This window comes from Mchenga conophoros, linkage group LG14, assembly GCF_057382185.1.
Source record: "Mchenga conophoros isolate Kocher_MC1m ecotype Shallow Benthic linkage group LG14, M_conophoros_male_GT1.1, whole genome shotgun sequence".
Classification (NCBI taxonomy): domain Eukaryota; kingdom Metazoa; phylum Chordata; class Actinopteri; order Cichliformes; family Cichlidae; genus Mchenga; species Mchenga conophoros.
The window spans coordinates 11,466,889-11,488,066 of NC_140539.1; positions in this window are offsets into that span (position 1 = coordinate 11,466,889).

Genomic DNA, 21,178 nt, shown 5'->3' on the forward strand with positions numbered 1-21,178 from the left:
TGAGAGTATGAGACAAAGATATACTTTTCTTTCTTACTCTCATATAAAATATTTAGCTTTTATTAAATAGTTATCTGAATCTTACAACCAAAGTTTGTATAATAATACACAAGATTGGCTGTAGACCATTGTTAATCATTCAGAACACTGTGTAAAAATAACAAAAAACAAAAAGTGAATGAAAAGTGCATAAATATTTATTTTACGTGTTTGATGTGTGTGGCAGGGCGTGGTCTGCAGTGCCGCTGCAGGGGAGGTGGACCCACCTCAGCGGCATCTGCAATCACGCCTCTCAGGTGTAAAGTCTGTGCTCTCTCTGCTTTTTTTTTTTTTTTTTTTTTTTTTTTTTGTGTGTATGTGTCGGGCTATGAGATGAAAAGCTACAGCCGGCTGTGTGGGTACAGCAACTATGTGTGAAAAGTGGTCCATAACGTAATGCTTCAAAGTGTGTTCATGCAAACATTGTCGGGTCTGCTTATGAACCTCTGCGCACAGCGTCTACAAATTGGGGCTGTACGAAGTCACCTCATCTTTACACAAAACTGTAAGCTGTCATCTGTGAGGCGCGAGCGGTGTTTGGTTTTACCATAGTTCATGGTGGAGAATGGCTGCTCCGGTGAGTTTTGCTCTCTGTAGCCGTTTGAATGGCAAACTATACTGATTAGCGGCGGCATAGGCACACTTAAAATTTCTTCAGAAATTTTCGCTTTCTAGTTAATTAATTAACCTATCAGAGCGAAACTTTAGGAATAGCCAAATCAATATTCTGCTACATTCTTTAAAAGAATGATGCACAGGCCAGCTCAGCAGCACCTAAAGACCTGAAAGACCACAGAAAACAGCTAAAGCAAATGATGACAGAAATATTTCCATGCTTATGAATAAAACAACTCCACAATATCTAATCAAGTCCCAACCACAGAAGGTCTTGATCTACAATAAAGACCATTTGGAAATACAGAGGGTTTAAGTAGATGCACGCTACTGGTTTATTCACCCACTAAACACTAAACATTCAATAGACATCCACATTACGTCTTTTTTGAGTCCGTCAGTTCATGACCAATTCTGGATATCTATGTGACATCCAAACTAGTTCCACAATTTGGATGTCTAAACAGTGTGTTTCATAAGTTTAAAAGAGCCTTTGCATTATATATAGATCATTTTTACAAGTATCCTGTTTTATAGTGGAAAGGTTTCTAAGAGGAAGTGAGTGTGTTTGTGATTGGTAGCCTGCTCTGAGAGAAGTTGCGACGGAAAGTACGAGACGTTTGTGGAAGTGTGTATGTATGAACTGGACTATCTGCTCGACAGTCTTTATCGATGTGCACATTTTGCAAACTGCCTGTGAGAAGCTGGGGACATTTCTGCTCCAAATCCAGCAGCTTCTTTCTTCTTGGAGTGACATCTTGGAGATGTCTGCTGATCATTCTGCAATCCTTCACACATAACTGTTTCTGTATAGAAAACACGCCGCCCACCCTCTGGAAACATGAGACTACAGAGTCTATACACTTAGAAGCATCAGAAAAACAATGTCTAAAATGAGTCAAAGTTTGATTTTGAAAAGATGTCCACAACTATCACATTTGGACTCCGTACACGGACAACAACACTGGACTAGAGTTTACTGATGATGTGACTGACTGCAAATGGATAATGACCCAAAGCAAACCCCAAGAGTTTTGAAACACAACGAAATGGGGTATTCTTTATTGGACAAGTGAGTCACCTGATCTCAACCTAACATAGGATGATTTTCAATTGCATGCTCTTCAGACTTAAACACAAAGCTAAATGCAGAAAGATGCACTAATAAGCAGAAATTACAGCAACTGAAGTAAAGGCCTCATAGAGCATCTCAAAGAGGAAATGTCCACGGATTCCAGGCTTCAGGCAGTCATTGACTAAAAGGATTTTTATCCAAGTGCTGCAAACAATTCTTATATATTTAAAATTAGTGTTTGTCAAGTTAATTTTCAGTGGAGTTTGCATGTTCTCCCAGTCTTTGAGTGGGTCGTCGTTGTTATTGCAGTTAGTGGGGTTAGGTTAATTGGTGGGGTTAGGTTAACTGGTGATCCTAAATTGCCCATAGGTGTGAATGTAAGCATGAATGGTTGTCTGTCTCTCTCAGCCCTGCATCAGATTCGCAGTGTGTCTAGGGTTTACTCTTCCTCTCACCTTATGGTAGCTGGGATAGGTTCAAGCCCCCCGTGACTGAAATATTAATTTGTGATTATTAGATGAACATAACAAATTTAATATTTTCTGCATGTGACTGTGAACCTCTCAGAGTTCAATACAAACTAACAACCCTGAAGAGGATAAGTGGAAATGAATGGATGGATAGATGGACATTGATATTCAACACTGCAACAATGAAAAAAATGAATCTTTCACATCCGGTAAGTTCTCATTAACCTGTGTGTGTGTGTGTGTGTGTGTGCTGTAGTAAAGGTCCACAAACACTGGGCTCACTGTGATCCAGACTGACCCTCTGTAAAATCTTTATCAGCTGCCCAATATAAGTGGCACTGCGCTCCAGACATTGTCCAATTAGGAATGCTTAGACAGACAAAATGCCAGGATTCCAAATAAATCTCCATTTGGCAACAACAGCATATGGAGTGTCCAGAACTCCAGAAGAGTGTCCCCACATCGAGTTTATGTCCAGCTCTGACTCCTGAGATTCATCTGCTCTTAAGCATCATTGAGGCTTCTGATATTGCAGTTCTACATATTCAACAGCAGTTCACAAGAATCTGTTATTGTTGCCAAGTATATCTGCTTTGTCTGGAAACTGCTGGCCTCTATGCCCGGAGAGATGTCGTACAAAGTGACTTCCAGCGAACAGTCAATCTTTACATTAGCTGTCCTGCCAAAACCTAAACCCAAATCACAGAAAATGGGTATCATGTGTAACTAACAGTGAAGTATTCCAATGTTTTTCCTTGTGTTTATATTTGTAAGTTTCCTTTAATCGTGGAACTTTGTTTTGTAATTGGCAGTAGCAGAAGTGCCTCTGTTAATTTGAGTTTCAATGAAAGTGCCATAAAAAGGCATTTATGTGTTTATACCTTTGTTTGTTTGGATTTACTGTGATAAGAGTTATTTTAAACATGTTGCTTATTGTAATGGTTTTTTTTGGGTAGTTCTCACGATGATGATGATGATGATGATGATGATGACGACGACGCTGAGTGATGTTGTCGCCGAACATTGAATAAATCATCTATAAACAAGAACTTGTCCGCGCAGTGGCTGACGGGAGCTACAATCATGGGTATCACATTTCTTTGCTGACCTAGGTTTCTTTGTCAGAAATATGAAATATTCTGTTTTAAATGGACTTAAAAAGTGTTGCCTGCCTCGGCAAAAGTTCACGAAGAGCTATAAATATGATCTCAACAAAAATGGTGGCAAAAAATAGTTCATGTTTTAAATAATTAATATAATTGTTTTATCCTCATCCAAGTGACTTCTTGGATGAAAAGTCACAAATAATGCTAACCCATTAATCTTGCTTCATAGACCACCCGCCCTGTTGTTTGAGAAACATCTTCCTCATCAGCAAAAAACCCCCCAAAAAAACAAGAAAAATAAACAAAACAAGAAGTGAAAAGCGATGATTATATATCAGAAACCACCAGCTTTACGCAGCACGAGACATGTTTTCTTCAGAAAGACTGCCTAGCTGCATAAAGGATTAATAGAAGAGAGATATCTGGATGCCGTGGGTAAACACTTAATTCAAGCAAAAAGCTTTAATCCTGTAATCCTGTGACACGGTGCCACCTATGATTTTTGTTGTCTCATAAGAGAACGCATTGGTTTACTATAGCAGAAGGCAGCATTGTCAGCATTTTGGTATATGCTGAAAAAGGTGCTTTAGTAATATCACACTGTCAGTAAATGTAATCTTATATTTTGCTGTATTTACTGTATTTTTTTGTATTTCGATTTACTTCCCCAATACTGTAATCAATTTACAAAATTGAGGAAATTATGACAGATTCACGACTGGGAGACACATGAAAAAAATAATTTTTTTTATGCTATATGGTAACATAGTTTCATATTTCCAGATAGCACAGCTTGATTTTACTGTCTTACAATGTTTAATAAGATCTTTGTATTAGAATGAATATAAAGATACATGCCCGACGCAGTGGTTGGTCATCAAAAAAACAAAATCAATGGCAGCTGAATAATAATATTATTATTATTAATAATAACAATAAATTGATATAGGACTTTTCAAAGCACAGAGTTACAAAGTGCTTCACAGTTCAAATAAAGGTAAGCGTATATGTTAAAATATAAAGGCCCATAATCAGCCATATCAACAGACATTTATTCCAACATACACATGTACATGCATGAGTGGTTTCAAACTATTGATGAAAATGAAGTGGAATAGATTCAAGAAACCCAATCTTGAGACAAATATGTTTGACTTTCAAAAAAAATGACCACAACCAGAAATGGAGACCCAGGAGGGAAAAAGTTCCAACATTTTATTTGCTTCTATCCACAACCACACGCTAATTAACACATAATGCACAACACACATGCATAAATGCCGGCTACTTACATGGGGTACCATCATTAGGTCTACACAAAGATTCATTGCACAAATCTAACTCAGGCCTTAGTACACATGCTAATTTGATATACAGTCCCTGAGAACAACAAAGTGTCCTGTTTTAGCATCATATTGCAAGGTGTATAAAACAAAGGTGTTTCAAAATTTCTTGTAGTCAACAAAAAATATAATCAGAGGATAATGTTGCTTCTAAGGATTCATCTGTCTTTTTAATGGTAATTAGGGAAAGACAAAGACTTTAGACCCTCTTTCTAACCACATCCAAAGAATCTTCCAGGAATGGTGATGAAATTTTTCCAGAGAACTTATTCTTCAGCAGTTAATTATTTCATTCCTCTTGCTCTTTTATTTCAACTTAACTCTGTTCCAGAGCAAGTTACATCTGCAATACAAGTTACCATGATGATAAGTACCTAAGTAATAAGTACCTTTACATTACTAAACACCCAGGATTAAACCTGAAGTTACCTGTCTGAGGCTCTTACTTGAATCTGTATCATACACGTGGCATACACTGTAGCAGATCCATAAGTTACAGCACTTTTCACCACTGCTCAGGAAAAACACAATAAAGAGTGCAAGATTCATAAGGCTCAACCTCACAATGCCCCAAGCATTTTAGGTAGGCTCAGAATTGGAAGCAATCATTTTATCCCAAAACGGCCCAGAACAATAATGTGTCATGGAAACATCAATATTCATACACTCCGCCGGCAATAATCCAGTCCCAGAAACACACATACAATGGTCCCGTGTCTATTTCCCAAAAGGCATTGTAGCTGATCCGTGTATATGCACAACTACTATCCAAAACAGTTCCATTAACTCTTACATATGTTTTGGGCTGTATAGTAAACTATATATACTATACATTAATGCTGGTTCAGGTCATACATGACTCATATCTGATGAGATGGGTTTTAGATCCACCAGTGTGGCTTACACCAAGGAAAATGGTGATTTTAGGGAAATCTTGAAACTGTCATAATATTATATTAGAAAGAGATCTGAGCTCCCATTTCAGTTGAGTCCTGCCACTGCTTTGAATGCACAGGCTACTTTTCAATAACCATTTTTTATGTTTTTTGATCTAAGCATTAATCATATGTTAAATTAATACTGACAATTACAGATTGTGGATTAATTTATGACATAACAGTGAAGATGGTGCATATGGTTATATAATAAATCCTAACAATTACAGATTGCTTCGCCATTTTCACTTTCAAGAAAATATATTTAAATCATTATAGCTGTTATATTTTCATGTCTAGGGATTTAATAGGATATTTGTCGTTACTCTCTAAATACACTCTCCCTGCTCTCCAAAACATTCATTTAAGAAATAATCATCCAGTTGTTAATGTAAGATGCAGGTTATTTGTAAATTTTGAACAGAATAGTAGTTTAAAATGTGGTATAGAAATTAATTAAGAATTGTGTAAAGGCATGAAACATCAACAGTATGTAAGGGTCAAAATATTCACTGTACTTTACTGTAACTGATAAGAAACATACTTTTATGCACAAGCAGAGTGAGTGATTAGTGCTAGCAGGGCTAAAAGGCACTACTACTAATAATGGTTAAAACATTCTGTATGAGCTGGACACTCATCAAAATGTTTGCCAAAGAAACTTCTTAAAAAGAGAAGGCAAAACATGAGCATCATGAGTGCTGATAATTAAATGGTAGATAAATATCTGGGTTCTTTCTATCCATCTCTTTCTTTCTTTGGTCCACATGTTTGACACAAAGTACAGAAAACCGCTTCTGCTTATCCGTGCTATGCTCCACAGCTGTGCTGAGGAGACTCAAATGAAGCTCTTGGTTCTATCAACCTCCAATGCTGCTGTTTTCTGTATCACAGGATGCGTACTGTATGCAGACTGCTGCCAGCTCAGCTCTGTGAAACCCATCACCAACTTTATTTTGATCAAACAGAGCTCTATTGTCCCAGTAAAGTGAGAAGCTTCATCGTGAGAACTGCACACCTTTCTGCTCTGTCAGGAAGGGAATTCTCTTCACATATCTTCATAACTCGAGTCAGCATCGTACGGACAGATGGAAACTACATATCCACTATAGCTGTCATTTTCCTCTTAACTTCAGTGCTTCAGGGGAAAGCAACACCAGTGATCCACACGCTATGTATCCAGAAGTGTCCAGGTCCAAAGGCGCCATGCTGCTTTAGATGAGGCTCCAGAAGAAAAGAGAAGAGAGGAGAAAGTGCTGCCAATGAACCCAGACAGAGAAATACTACACATACCACTGTATGTGATTGTATTGACATAAAGCCAGCTGTTTCAATAGACTGCTCTGGTAAATAAATGTCTACAGTTGTTTGCTGTAATATTCATGATGTGGGACAAACAATAGGACTTACAAAAAGAGCACATGTTCATCTACCAGGCACAAAATATCAGTATGGCAGAGTTTTTGGATTTCTGCCATCAAACAGAAGAATCACACCTGTGTGGCTCTAATTGTTTTATTTGTACTTCTGTGTATTTGGATTCTTTTGTTTCTTTTTTTATTTTCCATCTGGTTAGCTTTCAGCCGTAAGACCCTACACTGCTGGGAGACTGTGTTTGGAGGGTTTATTTTACATTCCCCACCTGTTTCCACCATCCAGCTTGTTTGTATTTTGCAGTTTTCATTATAACATGCCAGCAGCAAGAGGGAAAAAAAACAACAAATATACGAGAAAAAAAAAAAGTCCGACTTAAACAACACAATGAAAAATATGGGTTGCTGTCTGAGAAGTGAGTATTGATTGTTAGAGATTGATAGAGATTTGTGTTGGGGTCAAACTGAAAGGAATAAAAAAATAATAATTGGCCAAGTTGATGAAAAGTGTACTATGCTAGCCTTTTATGCATTATTCATGTCACTTCCACATAATATCAGAGCTCTGTGCATGCGGATATCAACCTCAGGGTTCACACATCTTCACGCCTTCGGTGGTGAATCAGACTCAAAATGATAATCTTCAGTCTAAGTCACACCTGTTAACACACTGTGATCACAGACTGCCATCAACTGAAATTGATTTTTTTTAACTATACCTCCATTAGGCAAACAAGAGCGCACAGAGAGTGCAACTTCCCCCAAAGAGCAATGGCCATAATCAAACCTTCATGTTTTATGATTTTTTATTACAACATGCTAATGTCAGTCTGTTTTGGCGTCATTGTGGTGTTGTATGGTGGCGTATCAAAAAATTTTAAAAGTGTGTTGCACAGCTTTCTCAATGCCTTTTTAAATGATATCTTACTCGATATCATTTCTTGGTATTTTTTTCAAGGTCAAGGTTGACCCTGTTGCTAATTAACTAATAAGGTCAAGGCCTAGGGGAGTACCCTAAGACCTAGTGTGTTCTTAAGTTTCAACACAATCCATAGAAAATTACTGGCAATATACAGTTTTTAATGAATTTCACATCTGGTGTGACCGTGGCCTTTACCTTGTCCCAACTGTCAAAGTTAAATTATTTCAGGTTGTTATTGGTATACACAATCACACAAGATTTGAAAACTGGGGGTGGAACGGTGGTTAGCAGTGTTGCCTCACAGCAAAAACGTCCTGCGGTCAAGTCTACTATCAGACCGGGGTCCTTCTGTGTGGGGTTTGCGTGGCTTCTCTTTGGGTACTTTCCAAAGACATGCAGTTAGTGGGGATAGGTAAACTGGGACCTCTAAATTGACCATGGGTGTGAATGTGAGTGCAAATAGCTGCCTATGTCTTACAAGAATTTTAAAGGGTTTCCATAGATTAATGTTTCCAGCAGAAGCAGATGGTGCAAATTTTAAATTAGTGAGTCATATTGAGGACTGGAAGAAGATATTAACTTTGATTTGATCTGGATTGTTTACCAAACTAGCATCATTAATCAGAGAGTTTATTTGGAACAAGAAGCGTCCCCGCATTCGCTTGTCTTTGTTTGTTTCTTCCCTTCGATACAGGGGGATTGAAATGCCCCAATTTTTACTGGTACTATCTGGCTATTCAACTAAGGACAATAATGTTTTATTTTTCATCCCAAAATACCCCTTCTTGGGTGGGGATGGAAGCAAATTCTCTTAAAATGCCATTAAACTTGTACTTATACTCTGCACAGCCAAAACAATTAAAGAAAGAAACAAATAATCCTATAGTCCGAAATATGATTGAAGTTTGGTTTACAATAAAAGAAATGATGAATATTAAGAATAATCTCTCTCAGTTTAGTCCTATTTGGTGAAATGCTTTATTTGCACCAGGAAATTTGGATGCATGGTTCCAGGGTTGGGCAGAAAAAGGTGTTAGGAAAGTGGGTGATCTTTTTTGTGATGGAATAATGGTTTCATTTGAGGATTTAGTCTCAAAATTTCAAATCCCCCATAAAACATTTCTTTAAGTATTTACAGATTAGAAGCTTCATTTATTCATATATTAGTTAATGGTGTAAAAATGTTGTAATAAAGGCTTCATTTCAACATTCTATAACTAGATTGTCTCTGCCTCTCCAGAAACATCAGCTTCTAAGTTAGAATCTTGGAGAAATGACCTAAATATGAATATTTCTAAGGAGACATGGAAGTCAATTTGTTTAAAATCACAAAAACAATCGATTAATAGTAACCTAAAGCTATTACAATACAACTGGATCATGCAAACATACGTAACACCGGTGAAATTGAACAAATATAACAACAGAATTCCAGACACATGTTTTAAATGTGGAGAAGCCCGTGGGACATTTTTCCACTGTATATGGGAATGCAGAATTGTCCGCGCATTTTAGCAGGAGGTGATGAACAAAATAAACCAAATTTTAACAACAAAGATTGCTTTAGATTCAGAAATCTTGCTACTATACATTTGTCCTAAAAATCTTAAACTAAGCCCATCAAATAAGTTTATGGATTATTGTACATTACAGGCAAAACGTATAATTGCATTAAACTGGAAAAAAATCAGATCCTCCTGCTATTGGTGCTTGGATAAATTCTTTGGCACAATGTATGGCAATGGAAAACACAGCCCACTGTGTTTTTGTCCTCAGGCAAACCCTTGGATGTCAAAGTGAAAAATCCTCAAGGTAATTCTAACGAATTTAGGGCTATAGTGACTGTGATTAGAAGCTGTTGGGTCCCTCTGAGGAGGAAATATGGGACCATGTGTCACTAAAGGTATGTCCAAGATACAGTTACAGATGACTTCTCAGGGTTATCATTTCCTTTTTCTGCACACCTCAGAGTGTAGATAAAGGAAATGAAACAGGACATGAAGACAGTGAAAGCAAGATCAAAAAAGTAAATCAAATTAAAAAAATTTGAAAGAAAGGAAATTAAAGGCAGATACATTAACCAAAGAAATACTAAGGGATCTGTTCTAGTTTGCATCACACATCTCCTCCTACTGAAAAGACAGATGTAGAGACAGATCCCTCCCAGCAGTGACTTGATGGATACTCCATTGACAAAAAAGCTTAAGTGGAAGAAGATGCATGGATGGATATTCGACTGTTGTTTCATTGCTGAAAAGTAATTTCTAGAAACCTGTCAATACTGCCGTTTTAGGTCTTCGTTTTGAGGCTGATGTTGGAATTTTACTGAACAGTCTGTCTATTTAGTTTTATATATACACAAGAACTGGGTGACTGAGTATGAAAATGCCAAAGTCAAGCTGCACCCAAGGCATTTCTGATGGTGCCTATTTTGGAATGATGGGACCATTGATAACCATTTCTATGATTACATTATGTAAAAGCTTGAAACCTCAAGCAAATCTATGAAAAAAAAGTTCACATCATTTGTCAAAAATAAAAACATTTTCGGCCACAAGACACAGAGCTGCTGCTAATACAAAGCATTCTGTGGTGCGACGTCCAGAAGTGAATCATTGGTAGGTAAACCTATAGATGCTCTGTGGTATTTATACTCTGATGCTGACTTTTGGAGTCCAGTTTTGCTGTTGCTCTCTGTCCTGAATAGAGAGCTCCTGTGCGTCTCTCTCTCTCTTTCTAGTGACTCCACCCCAGTGTTTTCCACCACACCAGATTCCAGCAGCTGATTTATGGGTGGTTGCTCTTATTAGACTCGAGCTCTCAGCTGCAACACTGCAGCTCTCAGCTGCCATGAAACAATCTGAGATCTTCCCTAAGGACTTCAAGGCCCAACAGAGAAATAACTGCAGAGCAAAGCATCACATTGTGGTTCAGATACAGTGTGTTGGACTGGGACTTTATTCCCAAAGGAGAGATTGCTACCAGACATACTACAAAGGAAGGAGCAGGAGAGAAAGAACAGACAGGCAGTTAGAGCTACAAAAAACAAAATCAATCAAAAGAATCCAGAGTTCACATAGAAGGAGTGATTAAGAAGATTATGGTTCCACTTTACTTAGTCTCTGTTGCTGCTGTTTCATTATGTGCACATAGTCACCAGCTGCGATCTCACCAGTGAGTTAGCAGTTTTGCATTTATGTTGGGTCCATTTCTAATTACAGCACACAGGTAATCAGTGATGAATCCTTTGAATTTAAAGTAGATTATGTATTTCCTAAACTCGCTGAACAGAAAAGTAGAAACTTGAGTCACTCTCCTGCAGATTCACCTGCTAAGACCCTATAGACTTTAATTCATCTCCACATCTAACATCAGAGCAAGTCTCCCTTTCAGGTTATCACTGCTAACCAGATTTTGTTATATTGGTGAGTAGCCTTGAACTATACGTCAATAGGCTGTTTGCAATTTGATGGTATTGTCCATGTATGATTGCATACCTGCATGGCTTATCTTTGAAACAACTGCTACTTGTAGGATCAGCCAGATATCCCCTGAGCCATCCTGTCACTCTTTTATAGATCCTTGAAACACTTGTTGCGTAATGCACCATGACAGAGGATTTTTTTCTCCTCTCTGAGCATAGAACACCAGCTAGAGACACCAGCCTCTGTAAAAAAAAAAAAGCTGTGAATTTGAATGATACTCAGGTTGTAGCCTGTACATCCAAATACTCAGTGAGAAGTAAATCGGTATGTAATGATTGCTGCTGATGTGTTAGTAAATGGTGATGACGAAAGCAGCATACAGACCATCTGATACCAGTGTTGGAAGTACAGTTCTATTCCCACGTGTATCATTCACATGAGAGCTGGTCATGCTTACATGCATTCAAAGATCCACGTGAACATTCAGGATGGAGCAGGTCAGGTTACAGCAGCGGTCCAAAATGCAAAAAGCAAAGAGAAAGAATGGCATGAGAAATCTGGACAAATGCAGAATATAACTGATATAATATGATAATAAAGAATAACAACAGCAAAAAGGAGGGAAGAGAGAGGAATGAGTACCTGATGAAGGATAAATATTAATGTCTTATCTGTTCAGCCAGGAATGTGTGTAGGTAGAAAATTGGGATTTTATGTAAAATGCTGCTCTTCAAACCATTAATCCTACACATTGACAAAAATGATCTTTATAATGATGCTACTTCTAAGCATTAAAATGGGATGGAAAGTGTCATGAAACGCTGTGTAGCAGGCAGGAGTAGGACCCAAGATGCAGGCACTCAGACTCGAAGGATGAACTCAAAAAACTCAGCTTTATTTGCTGACAGAGGAAAGGATACAAAACTAAACAGGGAAATATAAACTTACACTTGACAGAGAGACGCGAGGAAACACAGCTTGAGGGACAACACGACACTGACTCAGAGAAACACAGGGTTTAAATACACTGGGAAGTAACGAGGGGAATGAGACACAGAAGGAGAGCACAGCTGGGAGAAATCAGGACTGACGAGACAAGCAAAGCAGGAAGCATTCAAATAAGACACGGACCTTCAAAGTAAAACAGGAAGTATGACACAGAGACGTGAACTTGACACAGTGGAGGCAGCAACTAAGAAACACAGAGACATAAACCATAAGGCAGAGGACTCTAAGGACCGAAAAACACAGAGGGAAACTCAAACATGCAGACACAGACTTACACAGAACAGAGGGGACACGAAGAAACATGAAGGGCAAGGGATCGAAACTAGAAACCATAAAATAACTCACACAAGTACAATAATACAAAAATCACAAAGAACTAAACATGCTGGGTCAGGAGACCCAGGACCCTGACAGAAAGGAATATGTGGTTTGTGGAATTAAGAGTCAGCACTGTCTCTCTGTCTCACTGTGATTATTGACCCTGGTGTGTTCCAACACTAAGGTCAGAGGACACCTTTTTGTAACTCTGAGACTCCAGTGGTTTAGACAGAAAAGCAACATGAACAACAACAATGTCCCAGCAATGAAAGATGTGTCTACAAGTTCAGATGAGGCAGCGTGGTAAATCACTATCATTCATACAAAACCGCCCCCTTATTATTATTATTATTATTATTATTATTATTATTATTATTATGGATTACTTTACATCTTCAAAGAGAAAAAGGAAGTTGGAATGTTATGGTAATTGTGTTTTTCATGGGCTTCAGGATGAAACAAAGAACAAACAAACAAAGAAATCACTGAATGAATGTGTGATTGTGACGACTAAAGGGAAGATAAAGTAGAACATAAACTGCCACCTAATAAAAGACAGAATTTCTGTTAATAATAATAAAATAAAGGGATAATATAATAACCTCAAAATATTATATTTATAGGAAATCAACTTAGTAAACTGCTTATCACCCGTATTTACTCGTTTACCTTTCGGTCTGTGTTCAGGCTCTGTTGAGCTGAACCTGCTGCACAAATGAGGCTCATTTGTAAGTTGATGTTATTTCTTTTCACAACTAGCAGCACAGTGGTTAACACTTGTTACCATACTGTCTGTAGCTGCTCAGTTAGGAAGACTGTCAAAAGGAGCAGGTGGTAGAAGAAAGAAGCAGAAGAAAACTGAGCAGAGGGAGATAAAGATGAACAATTACTCAAGCTGCAACTTCAATGGAAGCCTGGGAATGCTGGGAAATTTTGACTCCTTAAACACAAATGCAGCCATCAGCCTATTTCCATATCCTTTCCTCAGCCCTTTCATAAAAACACAACTTAAAAGAGTTCAAAACAAATAATGCATTATTCAATTCAAGATAAATCTTTTTTTTCTGTCACATTAGTTGTAGATGTAAAGGTAAATGGCCTGTATTTGTATAGCACTTTACTTAGTCCCTAACGACCCCAAAGCGCTTTGAACTACATTCAGTCATCCACCCATTCACACACAAATTCACACATGGTCAAAAATATCTCTAAATATTTTCATTAGGCACTGTTGTTTTATTTATTTTATTCAAAGCTCTCTGATATGAAGCAGACAGACAGGCAGTGACATGACTGAAGGAAACTGAAGGACAGAACATGGAAGTCTGTCTGTGCTTGTTTGCTGGAGGTGGACTCCCTTGAGGTTGTGTCAGAGATGTTGTCCAAGATAAGGACCGTGCTGCACAATACCTCCCACCCACTCCATGACGTGCTCTCCAGCCACAGGAGCAGGTTCAGTGAGGAACTCAGGTTACCCAAAGGCACCACTGAACAACACAGGAAATCAAACCTGCCTGTGCTAAAACTCCTCCATCTAATGCACAGTACAGTACACAGTGCACTAGTTACATGTTTTTACATCCTTTACAGTGATTTTCACTGTAAAGGATGTGTAAAAGTTTTACAGTTCAGAGTACAATGTCAATCATATATATTTATTATCTGTATTCTTCTTGATATTTATATTTAAGCTATTTGTATATATTAGAGCTATTTATTATAATTTGTAACTTTGCAATATATTGTAATTTTTTTAAATTTAGTTCAGGTTGTTACTGTCCTTATTGTCTTCAAGCACCTGTAACTACATAATTTCCTTAGTGATTGATAAAGTATTCTGATTCTGAAATTGTCAAGGAGACAGAGGGAGTCCCGATGTTTGCATAATGGGATGATGTGTATATGAGCTACTGTACTTTGCCCTGTTTAAAAAAAAAACTGGTCTGAACCACCATTACATTAGAGCGGTCACATGCACTCATCTAATTTCTATTACCAAGTGATTTAATCCTCATTTTCTTCATTATCAACAGTCATCAGCTCACACTCTGCTGGGTTCCAGCCCTGATCAGCTAAGCAGACGTGTTGTGGTCTAATAGGATCAGACAGGTGGGGAGACATGCTGAATAAAAACCGTTCTGCTTCACTGAGAGTAGCTGAACCAGAAACAGGATACAGATACCTGCTGCATGAACACAAACCGAGATGCTCGTGGACATGTTCAGCAGCTGAAGGTCCACCTTTGTGCTTATCTACCTTTTCCTTTATTCATCTATCCATGCATTCTTCTGTGCTAATATGCTTTACTACATTCTATTCAGGTGTTTTCCATAGCCTCCATGTTTTCCTGGCAGTATGGGGTTGATAAATGATGCAGATGCACAGACAAAAAAGTTTTCTCCATGTTACTAAAGTCAAAAGCAAACATATAAAGCACTATTGTGCACAAGTTCACTATAATATGGACAACATCATGTAGTCCCTGTGAAACCACTTATTGCCTACCTGGTAGACAATATACAATACAAATACAACAATCATAATAGATTCAAGTGAATTTATTTGTCTGCAACTTTGAACACACACAAACACACACACATATATATACATACTTTATACATTTTCCACATGGTGTGGTGTTGTATAATGAGTGTGCAAACTGTGGAAGCAACCGTCACATTGACTGATTTCTCCTCTTTGCTTGGTTCCACTCAGCTGCCTGTCACTGACTCGTCATAAGAGAGTGTTGGAGAGCTATTTCCTGAAGCCAGGGCTCTTAACAGTCCATATTATGACAAACACAGTGAAAAATGATACCAGATGATGAAGACTGTCAACAATCTGGATATGTGTGATTCTTCAAATCTCTCAGGATTAAACACGCCAACAGGCTGAGTAATGAAGCTCTTTTCCACTTGAGCCTCCCTCCTTCAAAAAGTTAGACTTTACTGAAAGGGAATCAATATTATTGCGTAGTGGAGATGCAAAAACACTGAATAACAATATCTGCTTCCCAGAAAACCAATCTGTTTTTAAGCCAAAATCAATTGATATTATTATTATTGTTGTTGTTGTTGTTTCTAACAGTGTATAATTTGAGTTGCTTTGCAAGTACACAGTAACAATGAAGATAAAATAGACAGACAAGTACTAAGTCATATTTTGCTTGGAGATCGAATACTTATTTTATTCAGTGACCTGCATATTAATTTGTAACTTTTATGTAATGTGTTTTTTTTTGGTTGCTATTCTGTCCATTAAAATTGAACCACCATAAAATTAGAGACTGTTCGTTTCTGTATAATTGAGCAAATACACATTTAGCAGGGAATCAATAATTATCCCCCCCATATACTCATACCCCCCAATTCCCACCCCCGTTCAAATGCACGCACACGCACACACACACACACACACACACACACAGAAAAACAACTAAAGCACAGAGAAGTACACACAGCTATCTAAACCATCAAATGAGCTCCTCTAAACACCACTGTGACAAATCAAACTCTATCTCTCTCTGTGGAACATCAAGTATTTAAATGTGGAAGATTCTGCTGCTGGTAGAGTCACAGATGTTAGAGTAACAAAGATTGGATTGAAATTGCTGCGTGCTTTTGTGTATGTACACAACCACAAATGATATGCACGGCCAAGACTGTTCTTCCTTACAGACTATAAACCGATTTATGCTTTAATGAACAATCTGTTTCATGAGATCTGTTTCCGGTCTTGTCTCACTGCTACGTGAATGAAAAGGCAAGATTTACATACACATCTCGTCAAAAATACACTTTGAAACAAAACCTTTGGCCCATTACTTGTTTACGTGGTCCACAACAATGATACGAAATCCTAATTGTACCAGCTGAATAGGAAAGGCAGGTGTATAGTCTCAGCATTGTACCAGAAGAAAACATTACTGTGTTTCCACCTACAGTGCATTCCACTTAGCAATGTGTAACCCTGGAGTAGATTGTGACAAAGGCACTCATTCATATTTCCATCTCGCACACAGCAGAAAAATGATTGAGGTGTCTCTCTTGACTCTGTACAGGTGAAATCCCTCTGAGGTTGAATCAGCTTGTCATGGGTAAGCATTAGCATGCAGATTGCTGTGACCTGAGATGACAGGATGAGCAGCTAAGCCAATAAAGTCTCACCGAGTGAGAATTTGATGCCATAATACACACATCTTCAGTAGGTTAAAAGACCTTTGGAGCATTATAGTTGGTGTGAAATTATTAAATTTAACAGATAAAGGCAGATTTATTGAATTAATCTGAAAAGGTATTCAGAAATGTGTGAAATAGTGAAAAGAGATTAACAGTCATTACTCACAATTATGCAATTTAAAAGCATTTTGGAATAGATCTAAGACTAAAGCAATGAACTCTGTAAAAAGAGAAAAAAGACACAAAAAAGAAAAGGAAAAAAATGATATCTCTTTTCCCACGAGGCTTATAGAGTGATATGTGGCTGAGACGGAACACCGCTAGATGGTGGCATCATCTGTTTAAATTGTAAACTTGTTGAAGGCTAAAGTTCTTTAATCTGCATCATTTCTTATTGTTGCTGCAATTACTGCTTAGTTGCAATATTTTAGAGGAGTCACTGCATAGTATTTTTTAACTGGTCCAACATGATGGTCCAATGACTCAACTCATTTCCCATGAAGGCAGCACTATCAGAAACATTCGCACACATCATCAACACATTATGTGATACTCAGGAAATGCTAATGTTGTGTATCACACCAGAAAATGTAAAAAGAAAAATGTACAACAAAATTAGAGAGCACTTAACAGGCTTTCAGTGGCAGTAGCCGTTGAAAGTACAGTATGAATTACCCACTAAACTATTTCCATTTAGTTTTGACTCACTGATTCTTGTTCTCTGTATCCCTTTTCACTGCACTCATGCACCATGAAAGATCCCTGCTGCTCTGTCCCGGTGCATGCTGTGCCACAATGTTGTGGAAATGCCTAGTAACCTCCCAAAGACCTTTTTTCACAGCATGCATTTTAGCTTGTCACTACAGGAATAGCCCATGTATAATTGATAACACTGAAAAAAGATTTTATTCCACTTTAGTTCCAGTCTATTGATATTGTGCGTGGAGTCTACTGTCTTAAACATGGCAGAAGTGACTCACTGTTTAGTTCTTCTTTACTTCCTGCCATGATGAGTAGTTCAACTCCTTGCAGTTGTTAGTCTTCTTGCCTATTAATCCACTTCAGCTTGCCCTACACTGTTAGAAAAAGCATCTTGAAAAAATGGTAATATTCCGCCAGCTGGGGCGCCAAAATACGGTCGTATAATTACAGAAAATAACTCCCGCATAAAAATACGGTTATTTCCAGTAATGAAAATACAATTAGTTGCGCTAATTTGACATGGGATCTCGCCCTTTGCAAGTGCCGCTAAACATTAAATTAGGAACATGTTAATGTGATTAAACAATGAAATCATCTATAAATAGGAAAAAAAAATCTTAAAAAAACGGTAAACTGGGACGCCAAAATACAAACGTAAAATAACAGAAAATAACAGTCCCATAAAAATACGGTCATTTTCAGTAATGAAAATAGAGTTTGTTGCGCGAACCGGCAACCTTCTGATCACAAGACGAACTGCCAACTGTTGAGCCACGATCGCCCTAACTAGCAATGATAAAAATACTTATGTGATGTAACACAAGCTTATAGGGATCATGTTATATACTTTTCCATAGCATTACATTTGAATTCAACAGTTCAATCTTTCAAATAACGGACAGATATTTGTGAAATCATGATACATTTGTGAATGTGTTTTAACAATCTAAATATGCATATGTACAGACAGATCCATTTAATAATCATGACAATTATGTTGTATTACATTACAGTGATTTAATGTTAATTTACATTTGAAATGTGAAGTCAAAGTCTATTTACGTAACTTTAATGATATTCTAGAAGAACAGAACATTACTGTAAAATGCACAATAAAATACCTTCATATTAGGGTTTTTTCCTACGGTCGCAGCCATACCCGCGACCTGGTTGTTGTTAGTTCACATTCATTGGCCGATGCTTAGCGTCATGTTATTTATATTAATTGCAATTCCTACCTCTACATTTCTTTTTCAAAATATATAATTAGCACACCACGGCTAAGCAATGCTTTACATTGTGGCATGCAGAGTAATCTTAACAAAGAAGCTCACAGAGAGAGATTAAGCTTGTTATTTAACCCCAAGCTGGTGGGTGGAGCTCTTTATTAAAACACTTGCTGGTGCTACAATGTGCCTCAAGCTTCAACAACAGCACAACAGAAGTCACTCATGGTACAGCACTCCCTCTACAAAACAACAACTGTCAGTGACTCTGCACCACGGCGTAAACACAACATTCAAGATAACAGTTAAAAGTAACGTAATCATAAACAATAAAACAAGAACATCTAAACAGCAGCACATGTCCCATGGCATGATGGGAGAGAACTAGCTGTTCCCCCAACACGCCACAATATGTTTTTTTTAGTTTTTACTCCTATTTATTAGATTTTCACATATTTTACCTCTGAATTATTGAATCAGACCTAGGTGACATGAAATTTTCAGCAAAATTATAATTCAAATACTCCTTTAATTATTGATTATTCTCATTAATTTTCGATCATTTTATATATTTTTCCATAGTATTACATTTGACTCATTCTCTCACATAATAGAAAAATATTTGTGAAATTATGATACATTTCTGGATGTATTTTACAATCTAAATATGCATATGTACAATAAATATATTTAAAAAACAAGTAAATTGTGTTTTATTACATTTACAGTGATGTTTTGTTATTTTACATTTGACGTGTCAGATCACAGTCTACTTATGTAAATGTAATGATATTCTAGAAAAACAGTACACAACTGTAAAATACACAGTAAAATAATTTGACATTACTATTTTTTGGAACAGTGTACAATCAGCTGATTTCCCTTTAGAGCATTAAATTAGTAGTGCAGTCTACAGTCTACAGCATGGATATTACTTTTAATTTTATTGCACAAAAGGATGAGAGCACAATAGTGAAGGGCAGAAACAACCGCATTATGCTACTAACACGATTTTGGCTCTTTGCAAGCGCATTCACTAACAGCATGCTAAAGCTAAGCTAGGCAAGAGCTCAGAGTGACGTTAACCCTGAGTGAATACTTCAAGGGGACATACATTAGACTTCTGTGGGAAATCTACATCCTGACTTACGATGTAAGTGGAATCAACTTTTAACCCTACACTACAATATTCCACACCATTCAATTCATAACCCCTGCGCTGATTCGATGTGTAGTTAAATTACTTGGGAGTTACATGTCAGGTCAAAAGCTGAAGATTAATAAAATGAAATAAATTTTTTTCCGTTTTAAAAACCTTTGCAAAGCCTTCTCATAAAATGCCTGATGAATTTTGTGTTTAACGTCACAAAATCAGCAGGATTACACGTAGAGAGTGGTCAATATTTAGAAGAAAGTGGTGTTAGAAAAGACTGATTTTGACAAAATTAATATTTATGCCAATGGGATTAAAAAAGTCTTGTTAATAAATGTACTTAGGTGTAAAGACTGTGGTAAATGCTGGGAATTTTATCAACATTAATTTGAAACACACTGCTAGCTGGAAAGCATAAAGGACTGGCAATAAATCCCACCACAGGGAGCAAGCTGGCATTCAGTGAACCGCAGCAGGTGTCCAGCACCACACAACAGGGAGGTGGAAACACTGTCTCAGTGCATGAATAAGTCCAGTCCTTGCCCACGCTTCTGTGCTGTGCAGTGATTATGGAGCAAAACATGAAGGCCTGAACAAGAATATCATTACATAACTGAGAGGGGGGGAGACAGTTAAGAGTGTGAAAAACACAGGCAGAGGAACGGTAGACCCACATAAAGTTCATTCACATATCATAAGCAGGCAAACTGACTGTTATTTGAATCAAAACTGTCAGCCAACAAAAAAGATTATATCCAGCATAAATTTTCATTTTCATCAACAATACCCACTAACATTCTCAAATTATTCTAATATTGTTCTCAAGGAACATATCAAAATATTCCTTACTTAAGAATAATAGATGCTGGTAAAAACATAAGAGGAACATATTAATCAGTCCATTAAATAGGGCAAACACTGGCACATGTGGTTATCTGGGTAAGATAGCTTTGCGTGGCATGTTTGTCTCAAAAGAACTGAGCAGGTCTGAGAGATGCTTGAGTCAACATTAAAGTCTTATTGAAGACTCGAGTGATCTGATGACTCTCAGTCTGACACATTGTGAAGAAACACTGAAGAAATTCAATTTGTAGAGCATTTGCCATGCAGAAGATTTAGATAGCTGGACATTTAAAAGGGATTAATCCGTATATAAAGATGCTATGAACACCAGTCCATTTGTTATTGAATCCTATTCACGCTCTAGTTTGTTTCAGAAGATCTGACCTAATGGTTAAAGGTTTAGTAATCAGTTGCTAAAAAGAAATCCTTTGACTGAGAGAGAGAGAG